Genomic DNA, 10,839 nt, shown 5'->3' with positions numbered 1-10,839 from the left:
GAAATCCCTACGAGGAGTTTAGTTTTACCCTATGGAGCTCAAATTGTCCACGGGGGTCTCAAGACCACCCTTGTACGGGTCCTCTGCCCGAGAAGTGGCCTTCTGTGGAGGTTGAGGGATGGGGCACTTTAGGACCTTTGTGTCCTTGTTCCTGGTAAGCCCAAAGACAAAGTGGATCTTAAGGTTATCATATTACAGTGGGGAATGGCAGTGGGGGAGGGGACCCAGGAAAGGACAAGTGGAATCTAGACTCTTTCCATCATACCAGAGGCTCATGAGTCCCATGTTGTAGGAAATGACTAGGGAGGGTGTCTCAGAGCTACCTAGCACACAATGAGCTACTCACATGCACTGAGTGCCTAGCACACAATTCTGCCTAGGTGGGGATGGGGAGGGGAGTTACCTCATGTCTAGCACAGTCGCTCTCTCCCTGGGATACCCTGTGTTGTCACACCTGATATTTCGTCACAGCTCTGCTGGTGGCTGTCTTCTAGGCATTGTGCTGCCTTGGTGACGAGATTGAGTGAGCAAGCTGAGGACAGAGAATACAAGGTTAGTGCTTCTCCACCCCAGAGTACAAACAGCTGCATCTCCTTCTCTGAAGGCGGGTTTGTCTGTGGAATTACAATGCGAAGAAATTGTGCCTCGTCTTTAACCTTCCAGCTGCCTCAATTCTGAGATGGGCACTTCTGCCACAGAAAGACTTCCACACAGAGTAGAACTGGCAGGCTATGTGGTGTGCAAATCCCTACCTCTGAGTCCTTAGCCATTTAAAAAAGATACAGTGTATGTGTGTGACATGTGTGAGCATATGCATGTGGAGGTCAGAGGTTGACATCGGGTGGCTGCTTCAGCCACTTTTCACCGTGTTTTGGAGAGTATATCTCCCACTGAACCAGGAGCATACTGATTGGCTAGGGGGGCTCTGAAAATCCACTTCCCAGGACTCAGACTGTTAGGCATTGGCTTCATTCATTCATTCATTCATTCATTCATTCATTCATTGTTGGGAATATTACAACATACAGCTCCAGTCTGGAAACAAAAGAGTGGTTCAGGTTAGCAGGCTGTGACAAGGTTAGCTTTTGTCAGTGGGCAGCTCCCAACAGCACCTCCTCCCCTTCCACATTCATTTATGAAGACGCCTCCTACACGGTGCTATTAAAATCAAGTCTTACTCTTCTGCTTAGTCAATGCTGAGCCGATTTCTTTCATAGGTTCCCTGTGAATGAGACCTGAACTACCCAGACAAGAAAATGAAACTACTCAAAAAGAATATGAAAATGACTTGGGGAGGGGGGTCAGGAAAGACTCTGGGCTGTGCGTAGGCACTGGGGTGGAGGAGACATCACCCCACCAGGGTTTTAGGACCCTCTAGATTACAACAGGAAGTAAACAGCCTGGTGTTAATGTGGCTCTAAATGACCTAGCTCCAAATTAGACTTCTCATCATGGACAGAAGCCATGGGGTCTGCGTCAAGGTGAAGTCACTCTACACACATGGCTTCAAGGCTGCCAGCTGGTGTGTGGGTGTGATTGAGGCTCCTGCCTCTCCTAGTGCTAGAGGGGTGCCCTGAGGCAAGCAGCCTAACCAGACTGGGCTCCAGTTCCCTTCCTGGAGCATGCAGCTGACAAGGAGGTTTACTCCAGAGGGGGAGGGAGGGAAGGTTCCTGTCCCATCTCCAGTTCATGGTGTATAAAAATCACATTAATACCAACCCTTGATTAGTAAACTGTCCACCATCAGTCTATGAGATATCTAGTCCTTGTGTCATTTAGTGACATAATTAGCTCTTTCTGGTAGTGTAGTGAGTACCCATGATCCCCCTATGTAGTCCCCGAGATCTCATTAACCCTTTCTCTCTATTTCTGAGGTCACCACTCTCTCAAGATCAGTGATCCTAATATATATATATATGGAAAGTACTTAGATTTCTATCCTTTGTAAAAGTGACATGCTACATGCAACTTTTGGCCACTCCCTTTTCGTTACTTAATGTTAGCTGCAAGAGCCATGCATGGTATCATGTGTCACCATGGTCGTTCCTTCTGAGTGCTCTGACGTGTGATCTCCTTTCAAAGCCTGTACATGGGAGAAACGCCACACCTGTACCAGCACAAATGCAATGTGCCAGCAGGATTCTTACAACGGTCTTCTCACCAGAAAGCATGGTACCTCCTTTCCCAAGACCCCTTCGGAGTAGCAGATGCTCTCTGCACTTTCATGTTCTCACACATTATTTTTCGAGTTAGAACATTTCATTGAGCTTTGAGGCTCACTGATTCAGTAGACTGGCTGCTGGCCAGCAAGCTCCAGGGAACCTCCCGTCTCCACCTTTCTAGTGATGGGATTATAGGTTTGTGCTACCATGCTTGGGTTCTTCATGTGGGTCCTCAGGATTCTGACTCCAGTCACCAAACGGAGCCATGTATCATCATGGCTCTGACTTATGCTTCTCCGTGAATCTAGTCAACAGCCAAGTTTCCTCTTCTGGGAAATACCTGTTGGTGGTTTATCACCCACTGTCGTGCTGGGCTGTTTGCTTTGTTAAAATCGATTTGAGCGGTTCTATACGGTCTTGGTAGTAAGCCTCTGTGGTTGACATTACGAATGTCTTGTTTCAATTTCCACCTTGTCTTTTCACTTAAAATTTCTGTGTGGTGGGCCTGGAGAGATGGCGGCGCATCGCTTACGAGCACTTGATCTTGTAGAGGACCCAGGTTGGATTCTCAACACTCCCATGGCAGCTCATAACAACCTGTAATGTCAGTTCCAGGGGATCTAACACCCTCCGTGAACACCGTGTGTTCACAGTACAATGTACATGCAGGCAGAACACCCATACACATAAAATAAAATAAAATAAAATAAAATAAAAGTCCTTAAAAGAAGCTCTTTTGTTTTATTTTCTGGAGTCAAGATCTTCTTACGTTGCCAAGCTGACTTCAGCTCACAAAGCGCCCCTGCCTCAGCGACTTGAATGCTGGGTGTACAGGGGTGCACAGCTATGCCTGGATATCTTTCATTTGGTAGACACATCTCTTGGTGAACCAAAGTTCTTGATTTTGATATTGCTAATCCTATCATTTTATCGTCAATAGTTTATGTGTTCAGTTAAGAAAATACTCATGTATCCTGTGTATAAAAGATTATTTATTATGAAATCTCAAGTGTTGGGAAAACTTTGATCTTTTCATTTATCTGGGTTTATTTGCCAGATATATATAATGTGAGGGAGATTCCCAAACTCATATTTTTTTCCTCTCACAGCCGCTTTCCCCAGCTCTGTTTAGTGTCCACTATTCTCTTCACCACTAACCTTCCTTATTCTCCCTCACACTAACACTCTTTATATGCGTGGGTCTTTTTCTGAGTCTTCGTCATATACTATGATCATTTGTTTTTCTGTCTGTCTGTGCACCAATGCTGCTAGGCCTACCCCGCAGTCCCAGAATGCCCAGCTACAAAGGGAAGTTGCTGCTCAATGATATGTCATGTTGGTTACTTTGATCCTTCAACTCTTTCAAACAAATTTCGAATTATTCTTTTCATAGTCTCTCTCTAAAAGTGGGGCGGGTGTGGTGGTGGAGAGATGGCTCCGTGGTTAAGAGCACTGACTGCTCTTCCAGAGGTCCTGAGTTCAATTCCCAGCAACCAAGTGGTGGCTTACAACCATTTGTAATGGTATCTGATGCCCTCTTCTGGTAAGTGTCTGAAAACAGAGACAAACAAATAAAACAAACAAATCTTTAAAAAAAAATGGTTAATATGAAAAACGTAAGAACTGAGGCTGGAATGTTCACTTCACTGGCAGAGTGCTTAATTACAGGCAAGCAGCCTTAGTACTAAAAACCAAAACCAAAAATCTATGGGGTGTGATAGGAAAAATATTTAATCACAATATTTAATCAGATTACTCATGGTTATACTGCACCCCTTACTTACTAAGGCCCTATTTAACATGTCTTAATACAATTTTACACTGTTCCTTTTGAAGACTTATATTTTAAATTTTATGTATATACATGATTGCCCGAGTGTGTGTTTATGTACCATGTGTGTACAGTACCAACAGAAGCCAGAAGAGGGCATCAAATTCCCTGGCACCCAGTTGTAGACTCTTGACTGGAAAGCAAACCCAGGTCCTCTGCAAAAGTTAAGAGTAATCTCAATTATTGAGCCCATTCCTTAGCCCCTGTTCCTTTTAGAGATCTTGAATACCTATCAGATTTGTTTTCAGAGAACTGACTCTTTTTAAATGCAATTTTATATCTTCTTAGGTAAACTTTCTAGTTGCTTAATTCACAGGAGAATTTATGTTAATCGGATTTCTGTTATTGTAACAAGTATCTGAGATCGTCAATTTACCAAGAGGAAAATGCTTACAATTTGAGGTCTCCTTGCTTTTAGTGAGACCACACATCATGGTGAGAAGACTATGGCAGAGTAACTTAATTCCACCTCCCAGCCAGGGTTGGTAAAGAGAAGAGATAAAGGAGAAGGTTGGGATCCCATAGTGCCCTTTGAGGACACACCCACAGTGACACTTGAGATCACCTCTTCAAGTTCCACCATGTCTCAGTTGCTACAAGACAGGATCCAACCCTTAACTCTTATCCAAGATCCAAATCTAAAACTTAGCAAAATTTTATATCTCACCACCTTTTTTTGTTTCATTGGAACTTTGGGGATTTTTCTGTAAGATTTGGGGGATTTTTCTATAAACAATCATATCATACGCAGATGGTGATAGTCCATATAATTATGTTACATAATTACTCCATATTACTATGTTGAAGATGTTTAGGGGCTATGCAAATAAGGCAAGTGGCAGTGATTGGCAGTTACTTAATATTCAATAGATGCTTTTGGTCATCCACACTACTGTTGTCCCAGTCAATAAATAATGCTTTAAAAATTACGTGAGAGGGCTGGAGAAATGGCTCAGTGGTTAAGAGCACTGATTGCTCTTCCAGAGGTCCTGAGTTCAATTCCCAGCAACTACATGGTGGCTCACAACCATTTGTAATGGGATCTGATGCCCTTTTCTGGTGTGTCTGAAGACAGCTACATTGTACTCATATAAATAAAATAAATAAATCTTTTTAAAAAATGTGAGAAATCCCTTCATGGCAAGAAGGAAGCAGCTGTTCTGTTTTACCCCCTGCCCAGGTTCCTCTGCCACTCTAGGGTCACAGCTAGGCTGGGAATCTTGGGTTTCTGGGCCACAAAGTCCAGTGTGCCTTTCCTTATTTTCATTACATTTGGATTCCTACTGAGAGTATGTGCACACATGTGCACATTCAAGACAGGGTGGGTAGAGGTGCAGAGTCACCATATCTACAGGTGTGTGCCTCTGGGTAGCTTCCCTCTCCCACACTGGATCCCCAAGGACAGCCCTCAAGTGCTTAGTACCTCCTTGTCCATCCCAACAATAGATGCTACAAGAACCAAGGGTTCTCCTTTGAATAGCACTGAAAGGAAAACATCTTAGCCTGAGCTGATGGTTTAAAAGAAGAATTCACTTGCTTTCCAGTCTCCTCGCCACAACAATGCTGCTTTCCTGCTGTCCTGACATCAGAGCCCCATGATGATGACACTCAGAGCCAGCACTGGCCTCAGTGTTCTCTGCCCTGCACAGGCCCAAGTGTACTTCTGGTATTTCAGAGACGTGGTGATGGCTCTCTCCTGAGCATAGAAACACCTTGGAGCCAGCCAGACCTGGGCCAGCTGGCAGAAAACCCATGGACCATTCTTGGTCCTCCCAGGAGCACTCTAGAACCAGATCCGGGACTCAGCTTGTCCGGCCTCCTGGAAACAGAGGGAGAGATATCAGGGTGGTAAGTCTCAGGCACACAGAATAAAGCACAATTTTATTCACCCAGGAACTGAACACACATGATGCTAAGTGAGGCACTGAGTAAACAGACTAACAAAGAGATGGCAGGGAAGACTTTAGATGGAGAAGAAAAAAAATCTACCTTTGAGGTTCACATTCCACTTCAGGTGCTCATCAGTGACCTCAGAAAGTCCCCAAGATGCTGAGGGGACAAAGTGGCTCTGCAGCTGGAGAGCTCTCAGTCAGAGAAGAAGCAGCCCCCATGTCCCAGCACTTGTGGCTGCTCTGCCACTGCTCTGGGGAGCACTCAGATGACACTGAGCAGGGGGAAAGTGCAGGACACTCTGGGGGAAGAGGCTGTGAGGTGTGCCCCCAGGTCTTTCAGTTGCAGCATAGCCAGCCCCCTCAACTCTGCCAATCATTAAAGCTCTACAGCAGTCCCATAAGTAGATTCTGTGAACCTCTTCTTGTTTTACACATGGGGAAACTGAGGCATCGAGCAGTTAGTTTTCTGAGGTCTTGAGGCTGATCCACAATTCACAATAGACTGAGTTTTAATTATATTTGCTCCAGGCATTCAGAATAGGGGTCTCCGTGATGTGGGTTTCAAGGGTCCAGCCAAGAGGCCATTCTACCAAAACCTCATTGTACCCTCTGGCTCGCTTTGCGTCCATATCCAGGGTTATAAATCTTTGCCCTCATTGTGCATCCAGCTGCCCTCTCCCATCACGTGGGTTTAGCTGAGATTTCTCCTGTCCTGCCTGCCTTCCTTTGAGATTGTGTACCCAGGGCTAGTGTTGCCAAGTGGTATCTATCCTTGTACTAGAAAATGGCACCAGTTGTTTTGGTTTTTCCTGAAGAGTTTGAATTTTCAAGGATGTTTTGGTTTGGGGGGTTATTAAGTCAGTGAATTGGATGCTTCTTCACTGTGCCTGCTTGAGACAGGGAGGGCCTGTGGCCTCTGGGAGGATTCAAGGAGGTGGGGAAGTTCTACAAGGAATCAACAGTGTCACTGCTGTGGCTCACTCGGTTGCCTTCTGCCCCCATTCAGAGCATCTACTACTAGGTTCAGATCCATTCAATCTAACCCTGAAGATGGAGGGCTGGGGCAAGCGGCAAGAGGATGCAGGTATACCTGGGACTTCTCTGTGTCCCTCAGAAGTATCATGGAATTTGTTTTTTTCTCATTGAAGAGTATGAAAGTATTTTATAGATTGGTCAGTAGTCAAGTTTTACAATTGTACTTCTAGGTGGTATTGACAAAAGCCACAAACTGGCTGTCCCATATGGTAATGTGACTCTAGATCCACTGAAGCCTCCTCAGCCAGTACACAGGGAGGAGCTGTCTGGGTGGAGATGACATTGTAGTGTCTCTGGGGTGCATCTGTCGAGTGCCAGGACTCAGCTGTGTGGTCCTCACTCAGAAATCTTGAGTAGAATGACAGGGAAAAAGAGGAGAGAAAGCAAAAGAGGAGGGGAGGGGAGGGGAGAGAAGAGAGAAAGCTAATGTTTAATGCTGCGGTTTCTTTTTTACAAGACAAAACTCACATAATTTAGATATATGCAAACAAATTTTAAGCGTTTAAAAAAAAAAACCAAGTTTCAAATTAGGTCATGGTTCCCAAGAAAGACATTCTTGTCTTGTAATATTTAATTTTAGCTTTTTATCAAAGACCATCTCAAAATGTAATCAGATAGAATATTATAATCCCTGGGTCATGAGATCCACTTACGGTAACTGTGTTTCATCTGTAACCCTCCCCTTGCTGCTCTGTGGATGATCTTAAAAAGCAAGTCCTATGTGCTGCATGACTTTGTCTGTAAAAATTTAGTGTATGCCTCTAAAATATAAGAACTCTTATTTAACTACAGTTTTCTCTCTCTCTCTCTCTCTCTCTCTCTCTCTCTCTCTCTCTCTCTCTCCTCTCTCTCTTCTCTCTCTCTTCTCTCTCTCTTCTCTCTCTCTTCTCTCTCTCTGTCTTTCTCTCTGTCTCTGTCTCTCTGTCTGTCTCTGTCTCTGCCTGTCTCTCTGTCTCTCTCTCTCTCCATCTGTGCCCCCCATTGAGGCATAGTCTTTCTGTGTACCCTAGGCTAGCCCTGACCTTATGATCTTCTTGCCTCTGCCTCTGGGGTGCTAGAGATCTTAGTTCATGGAAAATTAAATTCAGTTAATGGGGTTTAAGCTTTTCCTTTATCCATAACCTTCTTGTTACTTTAGGCCTTAAATTACTCAATGTTGCTTAAAGCCTGACTTTTAGTCCTACTGTGGTCCTTCCAGAAGCCTCTCTGAGAACAATTAGGGGTGCTAGATCCCAGGTCCAGAGGCATACTCCTATAATACCAGTGCTGTGGGTCCTAAGGCAGAAGGAAGCAGGGTTCAAGACCATGCACCAAAGAAAGAGTCAGGGCTCATCTAAAACAATGAATAATTAAATATAAGGAAGTTAGAGGTATGACCTGAGATTGAGCCACCTAGACCTAAAGTCTGGAAGGAGCTGAGTCCCCAGATCTGCAACAACTGACCATGATGCTGTAAATGCACCAGCACTCTTTCTAGGTTTCCGTCCTTGCGGCTTACATGTGAGTGAGTTGTCCTTATTTATAGCTGTAGATGTGAACAACAGCAAGGTTGACAGGACTGGAAACACAGCAGCAAGCAGAGGGACAAGGCATCTGTCACCAAGATCTATCTGAAAGAGAAAAAAAAGGGCCATGGGTCCATGAGCCTGGTCTGACATCCAGAGGACAGCCTTGGCTTCCCAGATAGCACTTAGCTGTCTGCAGCAATGGCTGGAGGCCATTGATAGGAAGCTCAAGTAGTTTGTAAATAAAGCAGTTTCTAAGTTGTAAATTGGCTAAATCCCTGCTAGCTGTGAGCAAGCTTAGGGGCTAGCTTGGTTTTTTGTTTTTGTTTTTGTTTCAACATGGGGAATTGGATGTAGGATGCTGCTACCCTATTCTCCAAGAGTCACGGAGAATGTGGTGTATGTAAGCTGTCTTCATGTGAGTCCTGATAGGGTTTTGGGAGGTGTGGAAGTAATATCCTGGACATCTGGCTGGCTTCTAGCTTACTAGATCTTGTGTCTTTAAGACTCTTTTTCCTTGAGGGTTAAGGTCAAGTGAAGTAAGCCTTTTCATGCAACTGGAAGACACCCTTACAGGAGGGAGGCATTCTGACAGCCTAATTCCATAGGCTGCATTACAATCAGTGAGTGTTTTGCTCAAGTGCCCGGCATCTTAGAGAAGTCATTTTCTTTCTGAGGGAGTGCTATCGGTTTCATGACTACACGCTCTGCATTTCATTAGCATTCTTCTAGCAAAACACGACTCTGAGTCATTTCTGAAATATCTGTTCTCGCCTGAGAGCTGTTTCTCAGTTTTTACAAAAAAGGTCTTTTCTACTTACCGGCAGAAAAGTTTAATACCACACAACACGACCTAAAATGGGTATACTGAGAGAGAGAGACAGAGAGATAGACAGGTAGAGAGACAGACAGACAGAGAGAACACCTATAGGCTGTAACTATGAAGCGCTTCCTTCTCTGGCCTTCAGATTAAGGCCGTGGGTGCCAGATGATGGAGCTAAGATTGAGTGTGACACATGAGGGTAGAGTTTCATAATAGTGACATTGGACATGGTTGCTTTCTCAGATTTTAAGCCTTATCAAGGTTAAGAGGACACCGGTGAACAGGAGAGAGAAACTGGAACGGATGTGTAAGGAGCTGGTTAGTTCTGGCTCACTGCAGTCAAACATCAGTTATATTCAGCTCAGAGAGGCTGTGGCCCAGCCTGTCCCCTGTCCCTTGGGGACACTTCCTCTAGGAATCACATACACTGTTTCCCATTGTCCTAGATATTAATGTGTCTTCGTCAGCCATGGGCATCCATGTCTCTCTGTCAAGGCATTGCTTCCCACCTGGAGGTCAACCATAATGGAGGATCACTGATATTGTCTGCTGTACCCACTAGCCCCATCCACAGCCCTCGTGAAGGTCAGTCTTCATTCCCTGTGAGGAATGTCCAGCTGTTCTGCAGAGCGTGTGCCTTTGAGTTGGAGGCTTTCGTCCACCATTTCAGGTAGGGCTTTAACAAACTCAGCAGACTTCATATTCACAAAAGGTCTGTAAGAGCTTCTAGAACCCTCTGGTTTCAGAGCTCAGCAGAGTGGAGTAAAAGGAGTTGCTTTGCTTGGCTCTTCCACTGATGGGTGGGCCAGCTTTCCTAGGTAACAATCAGAGGCAGGACCTAAAGAATAGTTTTCATGATCACCTCTCATTCTCTTTAGTCAACCTGTAGATGTGACTGATTAGAAGTGTCCTAGGTTGGCCCTCCTGACCTTATATCACCACACACTCTGCGGGGTTCAGAGGAGTCACTGAGGTTAGAGGAGCCCAGCAATAAGAAACCTCTTGTTGTCATTCTGCCGAACAAAGAATGATCTAGAAATCAGGCACTGCATAAGAGAACACGCAGGGCTCCAGAAAACCTCACCTCAAGAGGCAGACACTAGCCCCTCTACTCTCCTTGAAGCAATTGCAGCCATGGGCCTCTCACCTGTGGAACAACACCTCTGTAAGCATGGCTCCCTGCCACTCACACTCATATCTTCAAGAGAAGGACCTAGAATTTCTCTGGCCCTTTTTAGTCCTCTTCAACCAAGCTTGGATGCTTTAGTCAGCACCAACATGAGGCTACAGCCTTCATGTATTACAGCAGGACAAACCCCACTCTAGGAGGACTGTCTAGAGTCACCTAAAGTCCAGAAGGCTTCCAGCCCTGCTCATGCATCCACAGGCTCTGAAATGAACTCCACCATCGACACATTTCAACAAATTTTTTTATTTTGACATTTTTTTTCTTTGACATTTACTATGGTGACAGTGTATGTATAGCGCTGTTGGGCAACATGGTTTGACAAAAGACACCTTCCCTCCACCTGCAGAATATGGTGGCCCAGCAGGAGACACAGCGTGATTCTCTCTCTCTCTCTCTCTCTCT

At 45.0% G+C, this 10,839-nt stretch overlaps 1 long non-coding RNA gene across 3 annotated transcripts in view; it reads right to left on the bottom strand.

Annotated features, from left to right (window-relative positions):
- Positions 1–5,544: 5,544 nt before the first annotated feature.
- The window catches only part of LOC110290306, a 28,937-nt gene continuing 23,642 nt past the window's right edge, over positions 5,545–10,839 (bottom strand). For 2 of the 3 annotated variants that reach the window (XR_002377413.1, XR_002377415.1), the window contains 2 exons: positions 8,419–8,530; positions 7,066–7,268 (listed from right to left, as the gene is read on the bottom strand). This is a non-coding gene — a long non-coding RNA (uncharacterized LOC110290306). Of the gene's footprint in view, positions 5,813–7,065; positions 7,269–8,418; positions 8,531–10,839 lie in introns of those variants that run through there. The other variant, XR_002377414.1, reaches the window with a different exon arrangement.

Source organism: Mus caroli, chromosome 2 (assembly GCF_900094665.2).
Source record: "Mus caroli chromosome 2, CAROLI_EIJ_v1.1, whole genome shotgun sequence".
In the NCBI taxonomy this organism is placed as follows: Eukaryota; Metazoa; Chordata; class Mammalia; order Rodentia; family Muridae; genus Mus; species Mus caroli.
This window is presented reverse-complemented; position numbering and strand designations above follow the sequence as displayed.